Source organism: Anastrepha obliqua, chromosome 5 (assembly GCF_027943255.1).
Source record: "Anastrepha obliqua isolate idAnaObli1 chromosome 5, idAnaObli1_1.0, whole genome shotgun sequence".
Lineage (NCBI taxonomy): Eukaryota > Metazoa > Arthropoda > Insecta > Diptera > Tephritidae > Anastrepha > Anastrepha obliqua.
Window position 1 is genome coordinate 57,638,457 of NC_072896.1, and position 21,102 is coordinate 57,659,558.

A 21,102-nucleotide genomic window follows, 5' to 3' on the forward strand; every position below is an offset into this window, starting at 1 on the left:
GGGTATAATTGTCATTTTTTTCGATGCCGTTGCTACTGACAATGAGCATATCACTGCTCAGTGTTTTATTGTATTGTGGTTGACCAGAGTTCATTTGCACACATGAATGTATAAGAACAGTTGTTAAGAAAAGGAAGAATACAATCAGTATAAACCATCACACTCATACACATATTATCGAGTATTGAATGAGATATTTATGTATGTATGCATATTAGTTGTCGACAGTAAACCGAATGAAAGCAGAGTGGTAGCACGTTTTTGGTCTTTAAACGAAAAGAAGTTTGCACTACATACATACAAACATAAGTTTCTGTAACCCGGTTGTAACACAACGGTTGAATCTCGCAAAATATGACAAACTCAATAAAACGCAATTTAAAGTATATTTTTATGTTCACTAAAAACAGATGACTTTAATACAATGTTTCAAATTTACTTGCACGTGTACACACAGATAAATTAAACGCGAATAAAAAATTTGACATACATATGTGACGTATGCTCAAAACATAAATGTGAATATATAGTATATATGTATATACATAGGTGGTCATTCATAGTGCAGACTAATAAAATATCTTTTCTTAATCACACATGTACATATATACAACAATAATTATAAAATCGGCATCAGTGTGATTTAGAAATTATAAAATTAGAAGAAATATTGATCCTTACTATTTTTAAATGGACACAAGCTCCAATATGAATTACTTCCAATAAATTTACATCACATAATTCTGTTTTGCAGTGGCATTATATACATACTTATTATTAACAAAAACTGCATTATTCAGTTGTGTTAGATATTTTTGCTACATGCGTACGAACGCCTCCTCAATTGTGAACTTTTCGTGCTTTAATCCAATATCGATTTTTACTTAACAATCATTGCGATTAAATACTATGAATTGAATGAGAAAATATATATAAATATATAGATTACTAAAACATTATTGACCAATGAAAAAAGAGAGGATATATTCAGGGGTGAGTAGATTATTTCTTTCTGTTATTTCCTACATAATTAATGGAAAACATAAACAATACTCGTTGTACGATTGTGTAATTCAATTTCAAAATTTAGTTAAGCTTAAACAAACCGTAATATATATGTAATTCGCGCTTATGCCCTTTGTTGAGTATTTGGCCGAGCTCCTCCTCCTATTTGTGGTGTGCGTCTTGATGCTTTCCCACAAATTAAGGCACCTGCAGTTTTATGCCGCCTCCGAACGGCAGATGGTTTTTATGACGAGCTCCTTCATGGCAAAATACACTCGGAGCTTTGCCGTTGCCTGGAGAGCGACGACCGCTATTAGAAAAACTCTTCTATTATTTGGTGTAGTAAATATATACTCATTACAATAAAAACAATTTATTATTATCTTTATAAGATGGAGGAACTAAGAACAGAAGGTTGAGAGGTTACTGAACAAATAGAAGGGTAAATGCCTCTTAGTGCATCTAGCCGAATCTATACTTTAAATTGACTAGTAAAGATTCTACTTATGGGCACTAATTATCTGATTGAGAAGAAACATTCTAGACATTTTTATATACTTACATATTTTAAAAACAAAAGTTAATAATTTTTTTTGTATACAATAAAATATTGCCAATGCTTTTTTTACCATACATGAAGCAGGTTTATTTAAACGTATATAGCTTTAATTGATTTTTGATTCGCAGTCTTGTTATATATTATATATACATATATATTTTTTTTTTTTTGCGATTTTATAATATGGGACTAGTACCCTTTTTTATGCGATTTTATTACATTATTTCAGACTGGTAGCTTTTTTATGCTGTTTCTTGCGGAACATATGTACCGCATAAAAACAGAAACAGCATAAAAAAAAACAGCATAAAAAAAGCTACCATTGCTATAGTGAAACTATAGATAGGTTTCAAAAGTGCTAAGAACCGCATAAATCTGAAATAATGTAATAAAATCGCATAAAACAGGGTACTAGTCCCATATTATAACTATAGATACGTTCCATAGACCGCATGAATCTGAAATAATTAAATAAAATCGCATAAACAAAAATTGTATTTTTGAAAATTATATCTTTATTTAAGAAACGTCAGAATCGAAAAATAAATTTACATCGTCAGAAATAGAATCATACAATATCCGCATGTTGCGCATTCGTTTAGGATTTGACGTAAAATCACTTTCGTCCCTTGAGGAAATGTACACGTCTGATCTAGATGGTGATGCAGGCGGTTCCATACTTGTAGGGTTAGCATTTCTGATGTAATCTGTAATAAGTTTTTGCTTAGCTGGTTTAGAATCTTATTTATACAATACAATTTCCGATAGGTCGACATGAATTTTTTAATTTTTTTAAAAACCGCACTATTTCAAAACCGCATAAAAAAACCGCATAAAAACAGAATCTACTGTATTATAAACTATAGGACCCTCCAGCAACATCAAGACGCACTCTATAATTTGGAGGAAAAGCTCGTCCTTGCTGGAGGGTCCTATAGTTTTATGCTGCTGTTGAATGGCTATAAGAGTAAACTATTTCTACCTTTTATATCATGCCCATTGATAGTTCGAGGTGCGGTGCCACACTCATTCGGCTACGGCGGTTGCCCTTGTTTAACTTATACAGTTTCGGGTACAACTACGGTTTTTACTAGTTTACACAAAACTGGTTTTCAAGTGACTTTTAATTTCGCCAATTTGCGTTAAATATATATCATGGGCATAATATTTAATAGTTGACTTCTTGACTTTGGCAAGTCTACTTGCGGTTTATTTTCAAATCGAATTTCGTCACCGACGCTGACAAATTTCACTTCTAACTCTGTATACTTTGGAGCACTTGGTATCACTGAACTTGACGTTATCAATATCATCTTGGCCTTAAAAAACACTCTAAAAAATATTTTAATGGGCTACCCTCTCCCTTGCTTAAGAATTGCAGCTCCTCTCTTTCATATTTTTAATCTCCCTTTTTCTATAGGCTACACCAATTTTGTACTCCGGTAATAAGGATGATATTTAAAGTTTTAGGCAAATTTACACTTTATAAAAATGTGTACTTTTCTATCAAAATAATTTTAGAACTACATCAACATGGTTTTGTTTGTGGGCCCTACAGTCACCAGCACTCATGAATTTGACAGCCTTTTCTAGGTATCGCGTCACTGTATTTAAAAACGTATTTTAAGTTAATGCAATTTATTCGTATTTTTAAAAGGATTAGAAATCGTCTCGCATAACATTTTAATATTCTTTGTAGAAATCGAGAATACTAAATCATTCCTTTTCGTGGCAACATCGGGTGCGCTCCAGAGTAGCATTCTCGGTCCTGCTTTATTTATTTTTGTGCCTTAGTCATTCCAAATTTCTACTTTTTACTGACAACATGAAATTTTTTAATACGATTACCTTCCCGTCGGATGTTTATGTACATATGAGCATTAGAAATAAACTGTCCTTAATATTAATAAATGTTTTTATATGACCTTATCTAAATCTTATTCTTTTGAAGCACTCTGTGGAGGTAGGAGGGATCTTTTATTCGGAATCTTCTTTTGTTAAGCACATCAATAAGCACAAAAATACTTATTCATAAAAACACATAAAAATACTCATTCGAATCCAATCTACGCTTCTCATTCCCTAAGAATGAAAAGAGTGCAGACGAGTTTCATCCGGTTTGCTCTGTTAATGAAATCGTGCCATGTTTATAAATGTTAAGCTGCTCGCTAATAGAACTTCCTTAACTTAACTTATGTTCATGTATGATTTTATCAACGGTTCCATAGATTCTACGAAATTTTTTGGGATGATTAGCTTCATTACTCCTAATACAACGTTACGGTGTCATCTATCGATTCATGCAAAAATATTTAAATTTAATTATTATAATTTCGTCGCCATTATTAAAACTCTAAACCAATATCATATATATTTTATAAATTTTACCTTCATTACGTCTAGGATTAATTTTTAATTTTTTTTTATTTGGTTTCTAGTTTTTAGTACTAAGATGAATTCAAGTCAATTTCGTCACATTTTTTTTCTTCCTGATTTGCGCGAGAACGGCTTAACCGATTTTCTTATACTTTTTTATCCGTATGTCCAACGAAGCAGGGCGATATTTTCGTTGTAGACATGACGTTGGGTGCATCTTAAATTTTTTAAAATATTTTTCTCTGCTATTTTTAATTTCGTTATCTATTATCGGTATTTGAAGATCTCTATACTGAACAGGTAGTGCCCCAGAGCTATACATCACATATTTATATTGGCACCTTGTAGTTTAATTTTAATCTAGATTTCCGGTTCATTAACCAATGTAAGTTTGGAGTTTTCAAATTATTTGTACCTTTTGCCAAGAAAGTGCTTAAGTTAATTAAATGGGGATTTGATAACTTTCATAATCCAATGTGCATAATTGAATTTGTAAGTAAGCCTTGAGGTATTTGCTTAACTGGTCTAGTAGAAGTGATTCTGCTTTCTTATGTGCTGATTAACTTCAGGCTTTTTCTGCAGCTATTAAATATGACAGAGATCTAGCCATTGTTGCTTTAGTTTTTGCCATTTTTACAAACTACTGAAGGAGCCACAATTTCTTCGTGCAGAAAGAAGATACGTAAAAAAAGAACACGAATCGCAGAACATATTGTGATGAATCATGAACATACGCGAAACATATGGCAATAATATCGAACAAGTGAGGTACTAAACAGAAGTAGTAATTTCTATATAACAGCAATGCGAGTTGATATATCTAGAAATTACGATATTTGTTAAGCTCATGTGCATGGGCACAAGGTATTCAGTCTTAAGTTAAACGTGTGACCCAGCCAGTTATGTTGCCGTTAGTTTATGCAATTTATTTAGCAATACCGTGATCGAATGTCAAAAGTGCGATTGTTAAATAAAGTCGCATAAAACAAGATCCTAGAGCGTCGTGTATCAACTTCTGGAAATAAATGAGCTCCATGTGTTCCAACTGGAATAATCAATTAAAATGGATTTCACAATTGTGCAGCTGCAATAACAAGATACACGCGTACCACAGTTAGAAACACAGAAAATAAGTACACATAGCACTAATTCTGGGAGCGATTGAGGCTGAAGTAGATCTAGTCAAGACTCACCTCGGTGAACTATATTTTAACCAGTAAAAGCTCCATCCTTTGACCACACACTACCACTCCCTATATTTAAGCTTAAGTTCGAAACAAGTTCCGCGGCCAAAGTACTAAGTACAAACTGACAAGGGTAAGTAACCACTCTAATGGAGGCAATGGAATTACCACAGCCAACAAATGCTCCAGACAGGACTGACGAACCACTGTCAAAGGAGAAATAAAGCAGAGAAAAGCAGAAATACGCAACAGAGACCGAGCGTTTAGCGTATTTGGCGTATGCGACGGAAATAGCATACTTCACTGAAAATATGAAATGCGTGGAATGCATAAAAGGTTTGTGCGATTCGGGCACGGAACGGGAGGTATACCCAGCACCAAAGGGGGCGTTTATTGAGGCAGTCTTTTGCACTGGTACAGGAAACAGCGGCTCTCCTTAGCAAACCAATACACAAAGTCCATCGGGTTGGAGTTGAAGAGCCTACCTCGATGGAGGAACCCATGAGATGAATAGTACGAAAGTCCTTTGCTCAATTTGCATGTCCCACAAGCTCGGATATAAAGTCCGGATATCATTGAAACGTTGGAGAAGATTAAGTTTTTTTGGGAAAATTACAGAGAATCAGTTGTCGAATGGATTCAAAATCGGACGCAGTTTATGACAGCGAAAGGTCCAAAGAGAAGAGTGTTTGTGCAGAACTGGGCGAACGCCACATTTGATACTAAATCCTTACCTTCAATTACTTTGACATATTTTAGCTTGTGATAAAATTTTTAGAACTGTAACAAGTATGTTACCGAATTATAACTCCAAATGCGATGTCCTTCCAATATCTAATAGGATAGCTGATATAAAAGATAAGCAATAGCCAAAACAATTTAATTTTGGAAATGAAAGGAATGTTTTTTCGCCAGACGTACTAAGGAAAAGTCAATGCTGAAAAATCGTCCTCACGTGTAGATGTGTTTTTAGTGTGTATGGAGTCCACACACTGGAAATTCATTTTACTTTCAACTAAAACTAAGTTTTTATTATTTTTTAAGTTTTTCATCTTCTTTACATTTATTCGAAGTGAAGTGCTTAATTTGTGAACAAATAGTTGACTACTTGTACCACCTGTAAATGCGATAAATGTTGCTGTGATACCTGCTTCAGATATTGACACTCCATTCGCGTCAACCATGTTTTCCCGACCACTCCATTAACATTTCAGCGCTGGATATCGATTTGATAGAGCAACAAAAACAAAATCAAAAGCATCACAAGAGTATAAGTAAAAATAGCAAAAATACAGGTCAATAGCCTTCTAACAAAAAGACAATAACTTTCAGCTCACGTACGGAGAGATTGCTGCCTTAAGGTAGATCAACGATATGCTTAATACATTGATTGTGTTGTCTGAGTAGAATCAAGCACTGAAACAAAAGGTAACAAGGTTAAAGAGCAAAATATACTGGAGAGAACAAGAGAACGCAATAGACATTACTGCATACCACAACAAAGTACTAGCAATGCGGAGCACAATATAAGCGCAGATATTTTGGGCGTTTCAATTTCACCTACGGAAGTTGACAAATGTGAGGTGAAAAAGATAAAGCCGAAAAATGCCACTTCACCGCATTTTATGTGTGCTCTTTGCATTGAAAGAGATCAAGAAGAAAGTTCTGGTCCTTATACTAAGAACATATTCAATCGGTTTGACGTTGAGACAACCTCAGCTTCTTAACGATGTGATCCCATCGAGCTTGGGTAATTTGCCGCCTGCGCTTGTAAGTAAACATTTCAGAATCAATGCCTCCAGCATTTGTATGAGGTTTTTCAATTATAATTGAATAATTGTCTCAATGAGACAATGGAGACTCCATTATCCTAGGCATAGATCGTTGCTGGTATTATTTTTCTCTTTAAACCATGATAAACACTTTTGCGTACATATCCTTTACTGTGTGATCTTCAAACATTTGACAAATGAAGAAAACAAACACAATGCAATCTCAAGTAATTAAAAAAATAAATAAGATTATATTTACCTGGATCGGTCCAAGTAATTGAATAGCGGGTGTTTTTGGTGTCAGCGGTACATTTAAATTCTCATTCACATTCTCAATGTAGGTCTCTAATGTAGGTCAATTAACAATCAACATTTTTTAAATTAATACCACCAAAGGAAATAATAAAATTGTGTTACCTAAAGCACATGAAATAATGACAAAACCTCAAACGAGTAGTACATGGCAGCTGATAAATGAAATACCATATAATATCACTAGTGCTTGTTTTTACTGGAAAACCCTCTAATTTGAGTATTTATTTGAACAAAAAAAATTACTAATAATAGTCATAATAGCTAATAAAACAACTCTAGAAGTCAATTCTTCATACTAAAAACCTTTACATAAGCTTTTTCTGTGAATATTTAAAATCTTAACCTAATGAAATCAGGATTCAATTGAGGATATCTTCCTTATTTGAGCTAAACTCAAAAAGGAGATTAGCCTAGTTGTTTTGACACTTAAAACTATCACTTGCAATTCGTTTCCCTCAATTCCGATTTTGATAAATAAATAATATCTATACATTTTCTATTAGAAATTTTCCGACTTAGACAAACAAATTTTGTAACATAGGTAAAATCTACCTAATAAGTGTATAAAAATAATAAAATAAATAATTGGCGCGTACACTTCTGTTAGGTGTTTGGCCGAACTCCTCCTCCTATTTGTGGTGTGCGTCTTGATGTTGTTCCACAAATGGAGGGACCTACAGTTTCAAGCCGACTCCGAACGGCAGATATTTTTATGTGGAGCTTTTTCATGGCAGAAATACACTCGGAGGTTTGCCATTGCCTGCCGAGGGGCGACCGCTATTAGAAAAAACTTTTTCTTAATTTTGATGTTTCACCGAGGTTCGAACCAACGAGCTCTCTGTGAATTCCGAATGGTAATCACGCACCAACCCATTCGGCTACGGCGGCCGCCATAATAATAATAATATAATATAATAAAATAATAATAATAATAATAAGTGTATACACGAGTATAATATACATATGTATACAGTTAGCCACTTAAGTAAGTATACATAAGCTCTGTCTTTGAAAAGTTTTACACATCGCATGTACGTACGTAAATGCACATAAATTTAGCTGAAGACTTTAGTATACATTAAATTTGTATGCAGTGGGCAGTTGTTTGATGAATACAACGCGATTCTTTCGTTGTGGTTTAGAAAAATCCAAATAAAATATCATAAAAAAATACATTCTGTCAAAAAAATTTAGGGAATTTTTCATTTAAAAGGCGCGTGTTACAAATCTGTCTAATTTTTTTTGCTGGAGTCTTGGTAAAATGGTCCTCTATAGTGCCGCAGAGTTTAAGAGTGATCTTTCAATTAGCTTGTTTTTGGCATTTAATTATATTAGTCAACCGCAGGTGTGCTCTGCGATTTTCACTATGGATAAAAATATTGAACAAAGATTTTGTCTTAAATTTTGTGTTTTGAACGGGATTTCGTTTGCCAAATCGTTGAAAATGTTGCAGAAAGCCTATGGCGAGTGTTCTTTATCAATAACATGGGTCTACAGGAGGTATAAGGTTTTTGTAGAGGGCTGAGAAATCGCGTAAGATTTGCCCCGATCTGGTCGCCCATCAACGTCTTCAACGGACGAAAACGTCGATAAGTGAAGGAAATGGTTTGAGGGAGATAGCTCGTGCTCTCGGAAGAATTCGCAACATTTTACACCATCAATTTGGCATGAGACGCGTGGTTGCTCGACTCGTGCCAAGAGAGTTGAATTTCTTTCAAAAAATTCAGCGGAAGAAGGTGGGTGAAGACATGCTTGAGCAAAAGAATTCGGACACAATGTTTATCCAGCGCATCATAACAGGTGATGAGATATGGGAATATGAGTTTGACATGCAAACCAGTCAACAGACGGCTGAATGGTGCTATCCACATTAGCAGAAAACCAAAAAACCACGTCAAAGTCAGTCAAAAGTGAACGTCATGCTACTCGTTTTCTTTGATTAACATGGTGTTGTGTACTCGGAATACATTCCAAATGGTTCTGCAGTAAAAAAAGAATATTATTTGGAAGTTATGTGACGTTCCAGAGAGAATGTGCATAGGAAACGGCCCAATTTGTGGAAAGAAAACTGATTGATTTTGCGCCATAACGCACCGTCTCACAAGGCTCATATTGAGAACACTGTTTCGACCCCCTGTGACTTTTTCGTTTTCCTAAAACTTAAATTGCCACTCTGCGGACGCCGCTTTGAGTCGATAGAGGCCATTAAGGAGAATTCGCTGAAGGAGCTGAAAAATATCTCTTCAAACACTTTTAAAAAGTGCTTTGATGACTGGACTAACCGTTATCATATGTTTATTGCTTCGAATGGAGTTTATTTTGAAGGCGACAAAATAAATTTTAATGATTAAACAATTATTTTGCGATTTATTGAACAATTCCCGGTACTATTTTGACAGAATGCATTACGTGAAATCGGGCGTTTAGTGGATAAAATTATACTATGATTCAAAAGATGGTAAATAATTATAAAAGTGTGGAAAACACCTCTAATAAGTTGCGCTCCAGGCACCCACGCTCTTCACTGACGGAAAATAGTGTAATCGTACGCCGGTCATCATGGACGTTATATCAGAAAAAAGCCTTTCGTGACTAGTGGTAATCGGCGTAGACGGATCGCATTCGCAAAAGATTCTGAAAAGTATGACCAAACAGCGTCATATTTTCAGATGAACACAAATTTAGTATTAGTGGATCCGATGGTAGAAAAGTATGGAGAAAGGTCAACACAAAGTTCAATCCTATAAAACTTTGATAGGAGTCCTATAGAACGTTGATAAGAATTTTAAAATCGATTTTATTTGATACGAAATAAGAAATAATTAAAAAATGCCATTCAAGAGTGGATTAAGATAATGACTACAGTAACTGACAACTTGGTGAAATCTATGACTTCATGACTTAAAGCTATTACAGTAGATTCTGTTTTTATGCGGTTTTGAAATAGTGCGGTTTAAAAAAAAAAATAAAAAATGCATGTCGACCTATCGGGAATTTTACATATAAACAAGATTACATCAAAAATGCTAACCCTACAAGTGTGGAACCGCCTGCATCACCATCCAGATCAGACGTGTAAATTTCCTCAAGTGACGGAAGTGATTTTACGTCAAATCCTAAACGAATGCGCAACATGCGGATATTGTATGATTCTATTTCTGACGATGTAAATTTATTTTTCGATTCTGACGTTTCTTAAATAAAGATATAATTTTCAAAAATACAATTTTTGTTTATGCGATTTTATTTAATTATTTCAGATTCGTGCGGTCTATGGAACGTATCTATAATTATAATATGGGACTAGTACCCTTTTTTATGAGATTTTATTACATTATTTCAGATTTATGCGGTTCTTAGCACTTTTGAAACCTATCTATAGTTTCACTATAGAACTGGTAGCTTTTTTATGCTATTTCTTGCGGAACGTATGTACCGCATAAAAAAACAGAATCTACTGTATTAAGTCTAACGGTAATTCAATCAAATACTAGGATTTTATTTTAAGAATGTTTTTTCCTTAATAAGTTTATCATGACATATAGTTCATTGTGTACTTACTTTTGTGATATGAACATTTATAAAATGTTGTTTAAGATGCTTCAATTTTGTTACTTTTTAACATTTTGTAAATATTCTGTATTGAAGATGACTTTCATTTCAAAGTATTAATAGCGGAATTAATGCAGATACATACATCTAGTGTATACTAACTTGAGTTCGGCCCTTTGCGCCCCCGGCCGGCGATCCAGCAAATAATAATAATAAGAATACTAACTTAAGTGACTAACTGTTTATACATATATACCTTAAGACAAACCCGTTTTCTTTAGCTGACTATGAACAACCTATGATCTTTAGCATCTGTAAGCAGTAACAGTTGTGTCTGAATACAGTAAACTCATAATAAGCCAGGTTGTTCACTATATTAGGGTTACATTTTTTGTTTAAAAACTGGTTTTATTTGTCATTAGAGTAGATACACGCTTTTTTCTAAGAGTCTTCCTCTTAGATGCTAAGTTGTTTGGTGAGAGATAATATTACATCGCTTTTCTATTTATTTCCGATATTGTTGATTTATATACTCTAAATATTTTTGGCAATACTGAAATACTAATAGCAATCATAAACCCCAAACTGTTTGCACTACATGTAAAAATTTCAGTGTTCACTATATAGGACCTTAGCTATATCCAGACACCACTGTATTGTAATTTTTATTCCAATAAAACCAATTTAAACTCTCTTTAAACAGTATTTCTTTATATGCTTCACAAGTTGTTATGAAAACAAGAAGGCCATTACATTCCATTGATCTATACGTAAAAATTAATTATTCCCGTGAAAAAATTTGGAAGTAATAAGAGAAGCACGAGAGATTTGACACCGCTTTATTGGAAGTGTGTGCCTTTTAAATTTTCTAAAAGGGTAAAGGATACAGCTTTAAAAAATTGTAAATATATTGAATTGTTAAATCTATGAATAAAAATTACTTTGGGATATTCCTCACTAAGAAAAATATTTAAACCATATATATTAACTATTTTTTAACACATGTAACTATTCTTTTTTTGTTTTAATTAGAGATAAGTTAGAGACCTCGTTTGTATTTAGTACAGGCAAACATTGGAAAATATAAAGCAGCCGAATGTCAGAAAATGAACAGAGAATGCGGCCTTATTACTTCGACTTTATTATTCCGCCATGGTTGGAATCAAGAACTTGGGAACAATGTGCTTTTCCTTCTTCTAGTTTTACCATGCAAACAAGTAGACTGCGACATTTCATTGTTCAATACCTTATAACGAATTATTCGATTGAAAAAATTTGTGTAAAACCGTTATCAGGCATTCCAAAGATTGCGTTCTGAGAAATAAATATTTTTAGTGGACAAATCCGAATTTGATATTTTGGGTGCCAAGTTGCCATCAAAAACGTATGTAACGCCTTGCTTTAAAAAATAAAAATGATTTAAGGTATTTATTGAAAGAAAGAAAAAACTTAAAAAATTTCCGCATATATTGAACAAAAAATTGTGGAAGCAATTAATAGCGATAATGAAAATAGATGCTATCCTAAAACCAATTATTTCAATAATAGAAAACTTAGCTCTGCATGGTAACAAAAGTATAAAAAATTTTGTTTCTCCAAAATCTAGGGTATTTTTAAACATTTCATAGAATCAATAAATGTCTCGGATGCGGGTGCATTGAAATTTATCACAGAGTTCAATCGTTGACTGAAATACAACGAAGAGGTTGACTTTTTATTGGTATTTTGCAACCGATTGCAGATTTTGTAGGTTGGTTTCTGATATAAAATAATATTGTATAGAGTTCGATTCGAATTAATTCACCAAAACAAAACCAAAACTAACTTTGTAAGTTGAAAACTTTACAAACGTAACAAAAGGTAAAAATTATTTATTTTTTATTTTTTTAATATTTTATTTATTCATTAGATCTGTTTATTCTATCTATTCTATTTGTTACATTTAAGGATGTGCTTATTTATTTTTCTCCATGTAAGCTGCAGCGGATTTAGTGTGTATGTGGTGCATACATTCCGAAGTTGGGATAGAGGAAATTTATTTCTCTATAAAAAAAGATATAGGCATTTATACACAAGCAACTAACAATACCTCCTCAAAAAGTTCCCGGAATATTTTCAGAAAATTCAAAATGAAAGTTTATTCTTCAAAAGTGGCAGTATCGCCTTCAAAGTATTCCCCATCAACTACAACACACTTATACCAGCATTTGCTCCAGTTCTCGCAACATTTCTGGAACTCTGTTTTCGGTATCGTAACAGTTTTCGATTTTTTCATTACTTCCTTTCGGATGTTAAAACGCGGTCTCCGTAGAGGTTTTTTGACTCGATCAAACAGAAAAAAGTCGCAGGGAGCCATATCTCTTCCTATTTGTGGCGTGTGCCTTGATGTTGTTCTTTAAATGAGGGGTTTTTTATGGCAGAAATACACTCGGAGGTTTGCTATTGCCTGCTGAGGGACGAACGCTATTGGAAAAAAACTTTTTCTATCATTTTGGTGTTTCATGGACGGGCATTCCAACCTACACCGAATGGCCATTCGTCTATGGTGGCCGCCGTTATACACAAATTAATACAATGCAATACAATGTACTTTAGTGACACATACCTATTTGTTCGAGAAAGTGGCCCGCGTCCGTTGAGCGATATTTCGGGGAGAAAAGCTTTGGCTGAAACATGTGGCTGTCGTAAGATCCTTCTTCTGCAGAAATTAGCTATAATCTGGCGCTGTATCAAAAACATTCCTCATAGAATCATGCTAGTAAAACCATGAGTCCAAGGAAAGTATCTATCCTTGGTTAGCTCTAAGGATGATTGATTTGATGTTATTGAGTATCCAGCATGTGCATAGCCCATAGTCGGAGAGCTTAATAATATGGTAGAGGCGCACCATGGCATTGTTACAGGCGAAGTGATGCTTCGAAACGATCAAACTGTAGATAGATACTTGGGTTTCCATCACACAAAATAAGATTGAAACCGGCGCGGCGTATCGTTTGTGCTGGTGCCCTATACATCCTAAAGGTACAAAGCTTAAAGTTACTTTTCTTCAAACTAACATCATATAAGTGAAAATTCGTGGGATAATGAGCACGACAAAAGTGTTCTTAAACTGTGTAGTGATGTTAAACTCAAAAGCTGATATCGGGTGTCGTATGAAGGTAATGGCTCTGAAAAGTTGAGAACAAATTTTATAAACACTTCTTGTATACGGCCGAATGGGTTGGTGCGTTTTTACCATTCGGAATTCACAGAGAGAACGTTGGTTCGAATCTCGGTGAAACACCAAAATTAAGAAAAACAAACAAACCTATTTCTGCCATGAAAAAGCTCCTCATAAAAGCTCCCTCCATTTGTGGAACAACATCAAGACGCACACCACAAATAGGAGGAGGAGCTCGTTCAAACACACAAAAAGGGTGGACGCGCCAATTATATATATATATATATATATATATATAAATATAAATATTGTATATATTTTAAAGGCGAAGCGCTTTAAATTTCGCTTAAATTCTTTTTGCGACATTTCATCCTCTAATGTTACAGAAATAATCGTTAACCGGTTCTCAGTGATTTTGAAGGTATCAGTTAATTTGATTATATCATGAGGCTTGTAACGGTGGTTTGCTTACGAAAATACTAAGAATGTGTTGGTGATACGAGTATACGAAAAAAATCAGCACGGCCTACGCTCATGTGGACTAGTTTGTGAGTATGTGTGAAATGAGCTGTCAGAACTCTGCTGCCTAGTCCCTGTGACGTGGCACTCGAAGTCATACATATATATATATGTATATACAATATATATATTTGTATATTATCCATTTGTGGAACAACATCAAGACGCACACCAAAAATAGGAGGACTTGACCGGTTTCTAGCCGGACAAAAGCATACTTCCACCGGTTCAGACACGAATACGATGTAATAGGAGAGACGATGAAGATGTTAAGAACTCTACCGCGTAGGAGTGGCGAATCATTCGCCTTTTCCGCTACACGATGAAATGCTTCGCGACACCTCCGTAGGGTGAGGAGTTCCATGGATCAACAGGCTTGTCCTGGTTTCAAATAGCTACTTCTAGGGCAGCGCGCCCATGAGGTTTTTGATGGCAGAAACGCATTCGAAGGCTTGTCATTGCCGGCCGAAAGGCGACCGCTATAAATAACAAGCTTTACAATTTAGAGTTTCATTTCCGGAATCGCGCACTAACCCATTCCGCTACGGCGGCCGTATATAGACATAAAAAAATTTACGTTGCGAGACGTGTAGTGGCTGATCGTGAGAAGTCTAGTCTGAGTGCTAGCAAGTATGTTAATTCCTCCCCTGTTAAAAATCAGCGTGACAAATCTGAATCCTTCTGATGTTGGTTGCGTTTACTCTTCGAATGATTCTCTCTGCTTTGCATACCACTTCTCTGTGGATATATGTAAAATATGAGGTGATGATTTACAGTTATGGGACGATGACTTTGTAGTGGTTCCTTTTAGATAAGCTAGTATATCAGAACTTCGAACAAAAAATTTTGATTAGGTAAAAGTTTACTGGTTGCTGCAATTTTGTTCAGTAATCAACATAGCTCAGACATGTTATTTTAAGTGCGGGTAGAGTGCTGATTTTTACCAAATTCATTTACTTATTCAATGCGCTTTGTTGTTGGCGAAATTTGCGAAATATTGCGAAATTGTGATTCTAGATGTGATTCGCCGATTGTGTATGAGAGAGCAGTAGTAAGAGGGTTCGGTGCGACTGTAAGTGTTTTTTTTAGATATTTTTCTTTGCTATTATTCGTCGTCATCAGTCATGGGTATTTGAAGACCTCTATATATGTTTGAGTGTTAGACGTATAATGGCGCTGCTTAGATTATTCTAAGTATCTTGGATTGTAATCTTTGTTTAATATCAATTTTAGTAAAACAGGTAGTGACCCAAAGCTGTACACCATACATCATTATAAGCTTTATACAGAATTTAACAGAATTATATAATAGGATTTTGTAGTTTTGTAGCTTAATGCAGCTTTCCGGTTCATTGACCAACGTAAGTTTGAAGCTTTCAAATTTATTTTTATCTCTTTGCCAGTGTATACCAAGCAAGAGTGATAGATTACAAGGTTTGGCCATCCGAAGTAAAATTGTGAGAGTAATTTCGACAGCCGAGAGTACTTTTGGCGGCCGCCTAGCCGAATGGGTTGGTGTGTGATTACCATTCAGAATTCACAGAGAGGTCGTTGGTTCGAATCTCGGTGAAAGCAAAATTAATAAAAAAATTTTTCTAATAGCGGTCGCCCCTCGGCAGGCAATGGCAAACCTCCGAGTGTATTTCTGCCATGAAAAAGCTCCTCATAAAAATATCTGCCGTTCGGAGTCGGCTTGAAACTGTAGACCCCTCCATTTGTGGAACAACATCATGACGCACACCACAAATAGGAGGTGGAGCTCGATCAAACACCTAATAGAAGTGTACGCGCCAATTATTCATTTATTTCATTTCGACAGCCATGTCATGCGGGGTTCGGCAGCAGAATTCTGGCCGATCATTTCACACATATTCACACACTCGCCCAATCAGTCGTTGCTCAGACGGTAACGAAGTAATACCATAAAGAAGTGGCTACGTTAATTTTTTTTGTATATCGCCAACCAAATCTCAGTTTTATCGTAAACGAGCAGGTTACGTCAGCTAATGTCAGCCGGTTAACGGCCGTAAATGTCAGATTTTTTTCCTTGATTCGCTAGTTCTCCAGCCACTCTTCTACAAGCTTAATGAATACAACTGTACAATCGAGTTTGTTAAAGCGAATACGAACGTGCTTTCACGTGCATCTCTTTCTGACCTAGAGAGCACAACTACACAAGCCTCGGGAATAAAAACTCGTTCTATAAAAAAGCACATCCGCGTGGACAATCCTCCTGTTGCTTCTTCTCGCTTCGCTTCTCAAATTATGCAGAAGCTTTTGTGATTGCCTCCGTAATTACATTACTAAAATGCCTTTCAATATCGAGACGCCCTGCGACCTCCTTCTTAGAAAGGCACAGCTACTAATAGTGAGTAAGGCTCTGATCTGCTTTTACAGTAAGAATACTCCCCTACCACCCTAAGGTTTCAAAAATTTGCCAAGCAATTAAGTGGAATGAATGCACCAACGCTTTATTTGTTTGTTAGATATATGGTAAGTAGGGAACCGATTTTGTCGCACATATCCAAAGATAGATTGGAATGCTTGTCCGCTCATTTCACATGTATTCACACACTCGTCCAATCAGTCGTTGTTCAGACCATAGATAAGTAGATGCGAACTCGTTTTCTCGTGAGAGCGCTGTGAAAATGTACATTTTTTATAACATTCGTCAGTGATGCCACACCGGAAAAAATATTGATTGGGTGCTAAAACAAAAATTGGGATTTTTCAGTTTCCACACCACTTCAATAGTGGTACTTAGTAGGCAGTTCCCCAAGAGGGTTATATCATATAATATAATAAAAATAAGCACAATCAGAATAAAATGCGTAAATAAAATATTTAGATCTAAATGAAATTATTCAAAATTGAAACACAAAAGTAATGAACTCGAGAAACATAATTATAAAGAAATTCATAAAATATTGCAATTTTTAATATAACATAAAAGTAGGTAATAAAAACAAATTTGTCATCAGCCGTATAAAATAATATAATGATTAACGAAGATAACCTTTAATTTTAACAAAAGTAGGTTTTTAAAATATCTCACACTAAAGAGATCAAAACTCAAGTTTAGTTTAATTATATTGAATGCGCTACGCTTTTAAAGCAAAGAATAAAATACATATTTACATACATACAAATTTACATACATTAACCAAAATCCAGTTTTCAATAAAATTACATGTATGCAAATTTTTTCAGCAAAGTGTGATTGAATTTGATAGTACTCTCAAAAGAAACATACTATAATGCTTATATGTATGTATGTACACCACATGGGTTAAAAGAAGAAGCCGAAAAGGAAGTAAGATGGTTTAAGAAAATTCTAAAAGCAAAATTTATTTAAAACTTCTATTAAAATACTAGCTTACTTGAATTTGTTTTAACACAAATAATTATAAATATGTAAATCGTGACACTTCCATTAACGTAAAAACGAACTATTTTTCGGAGTTATTTTTGGCGCCTTATATCTGTCAGCCCGCCATTTCAACTATCAGTTGCTCATCAACCCAGGGATTGGCAGTGCTGCTAAAATATAATATATGATATAATTATAAAAAATGAAAGATTACCTTCTTTAACTTATTATAGTAGTTGTTTCACAATTTTTTTCTTGTTATCCACTTTTCATGTTATGTGTCCATGTATTTCAGGATTTTACGTATTTTGTACATACATACATATGTTTTTCGTGTTCATCACTTTATAATTATTATATTACTTTTGCATTTCAATTTTGATTTCAATTCAATCATTTATATATACATTTTTGAATTCATTAAAAAACGATTGACAAACCAAGAATATTTTAAGAATTGTTAACAATCTGTGCAAAAAAACCTTTATTCCAAAATAAAAAATTAATTAAAAAAACCATCATCATTTTAAATGTTTAAAAATTTAGTACACTCAGTGTTACCAATCTCAATAAAAAAATAAAATTCAAACAATTTCAATAAAAACTGAATGGGTACAACATCTAAAATAATTCGAATTTCGAATATTTTTCAAATTTATATTTATTTAATCATGGTGAACCAGAATTATTAATTCCGCAAAAATGTTGGCCCTCTTCACAAATTGCGATGATTATTAAATAAAATCAGGTAGTTAAATAAGTAAATCAGTGAAGGAAATATAATAATTTGATAATTTTCATATTTCTTACTCTTAACTATAATTATATTTACCTCTCGATTTACCTTACCTTCCGCTATTTATGTACTTAAGCTCTATGTCTCTATTTCTACATCTCTATCGTGTATATTTTCTAATCAATATAACTCCGGCCGCCGTAGCCGAATGGGTTGGTGCGTGGCTATCATTCGGAATCAAGAGAGAATGTAGAGAAAAAGTTTTTTCCAATAGCGGTCGCCCTGCCAATGGTAAACCTCCTTATAAAAAAATATCTGCCGTTCGGAGTCGGCTTGAAACTGTAGGTCCCTCCATTTGTGGAACAACATCAAGACGCACATTACAAATAGGAGGAGGCGCTCGGCCAAACACCCAAAAATGGTGTAAGCCCCAACTATATTAATACTGATTTAGAGCCAGGTGGTTTTATTTTGAGTCAGGAGGTGTTGGAGGTTTCTAAACATTTCCCAGTTAGCAAACTTAATTCGAACTCCTTGTTCCGTCCTTCTAAGGCTTTTTCAGAGGTCATATTCATTTCTATTTTAAAGTTTTGAATAATATCTGTCCACACTATATGACACACTCAACCTTATCTATAAGCTACCTGAGTGATTGCTACCTGGGGGACTTGCCTTGTAACCATGGTGAACTATTCAGAAACTTTTGAAGGCCTTTGAATTCCACTGAATTGAGATCTTCTAACTCATTAAAAATTGTCTACGTCGAAAATTGTCTTGACCGCGTGTGGATAGAGCAGGACAGTGACACAGAAGGGCAAAGTCGTATCTTTTTCTTCTTCTCGTCGCTTCCCTAAAAACTATTTGTCTGCACAATGTACAGTATGCAGAGGTATGGATAGCATCATACCGTTAAATGGCTCTCGATGATTGCAAAGGAATTAGCTGATTCGCTGACGGGACCCGGCTAATGACAACGGTTTGTTAACGGAAAAACTTAAATTGTGATATTTGTAGATATATGAAAAAAAATCAAGAGTGCCTCCGCTCATATTACCTTATTGCCGTCTGAACAACGACTGATTAAATGAGTGTGTGAAATTAGCGGCCAGAACTCAGCTGTCGAGTACCCGAAGGCATGACAGCCGAAGTTACTCTCACAATTTTGTTTCATATGGCCAAACCTTGTAATCTATCATCCTTGTGTGTTGTCTGCCTGTTGCACAACGCCGAGATATTAGGGAAATTAGTGTGCTTAGGCTTTGCTTATTTTGTCTTAGGAGAGATTTTGTGCATTTAGCATTGATAGTCGATCACAATTGTTAGGCAGGTTGGTTCATTACGCCATCTTTCGTCCAATTTTCTCAAAAATTATAGTAAAAAAGTCTATTACATGACTGTAAGAATATGCTTATACCATTGTCTGAGTATTCATCAGTCTGTTTAGTGACGAGTCTCTAGTTCATCTGTCCTGCGATTCCCTTCGATGTCCCAATGGTCAGGAACTTATGTTGCTTTTGGGTGAACCATCAACCATCTTGTTAAATGATATGCGGCATTTCATGGCATCTTAGAGGTTGTCGACTGCTTTGTGAGGGATTTTATCGCCGGTTCACTTTCAGTGAAAAGGTAAATATTATTTTCAGGTATCGCATCATACTGTACCAGTATCACGGTTTTTATTATTGCAACATGAAAAACACTGCGAATGTCGAAGAGCCGAAAGCTGAAGGAGATACGCAGATGCGCGTAGTACACACCTCGGCCCACCCTACACATGAGCTTTGAGCCATCTGTGTACACATGGATGAACTCGCTCTGTCTTACAACATTCCTTTGAGAGTAGGAAGCTCGGTAACAGTGGTACGCCGTTATTCCATTACTCTAAGAGGCTTCTCCGCTAGGAATATTTGCTTAAGAATAGGTGGCTTATGCCTCCTGCTATCACTGCTTAGCTTCACTATAGCAGTAATCAAAGAGAAACATAGGTCATTCAGCTCAGCCTTGAGTGAAGTAATCTCATAGTATATTTCTATTGAAAGTTGCAAATAAAGTATCATAGATTGAGAAGCTGGATATTGTCCGTTCGAAGAGAAACAACCACAAATAACTAACGAGATTTGCTGCCGGTTTTTCTCATCATTTAAACTGAAATCATGTTTTGTGAAGCAATTGAAATCGGCTTAGCAACATTTCGGAAGGCTCCCAGATTTGTAAAACTCGCATCCGCTAGCTTTATACCGACACAAGAGTTCATTACACTTTGCGTATTGAATTCTTGCTTGGTACCAATCTATTCCATTTAGTATATGTTTAATTAATGAAATAAAAGTAACGAAGTTGTAAAATAAATTTACATGTATACATAAATATTGTTGAAATTAATTTTTCGTTACAGGTATTGTATTATAATCTGATATATACAATAATAGCATCGCATTTATTTTATGAATATGATATCCATATACGTCCGCCGCGGCTACTAGTTGCATGTTTTATTCGATCAGTTCAATAAACCGATTGTTAAGCGCCTTTGATGGCACGCCATTGGAACTAA

The 21,102-nt window shown here is 34.9% G+C and overlaps 1 protein-coding gene across 1 annotated transcript in view; it reads left to right on the plus strand.

Annotated features, from left to right (window-relative positions):
- Positions 1-238: 238 nt before the first annotated feature.
- LOC129247373 (protein abrupt) overlaps positions 239-21,102 on the plus strand; it is a 103,129-nt gene continuing 82,265 nt past the window's right edge. Inside the window, exon 1 of the mRNA XM_054886489.1 lies at positions 239-993. The gene's annotated coding sequence lies outside the window, so the exon portion shown is untranslated. The remainder of the gene's footprint in view (positions 994-21,102) is intronic.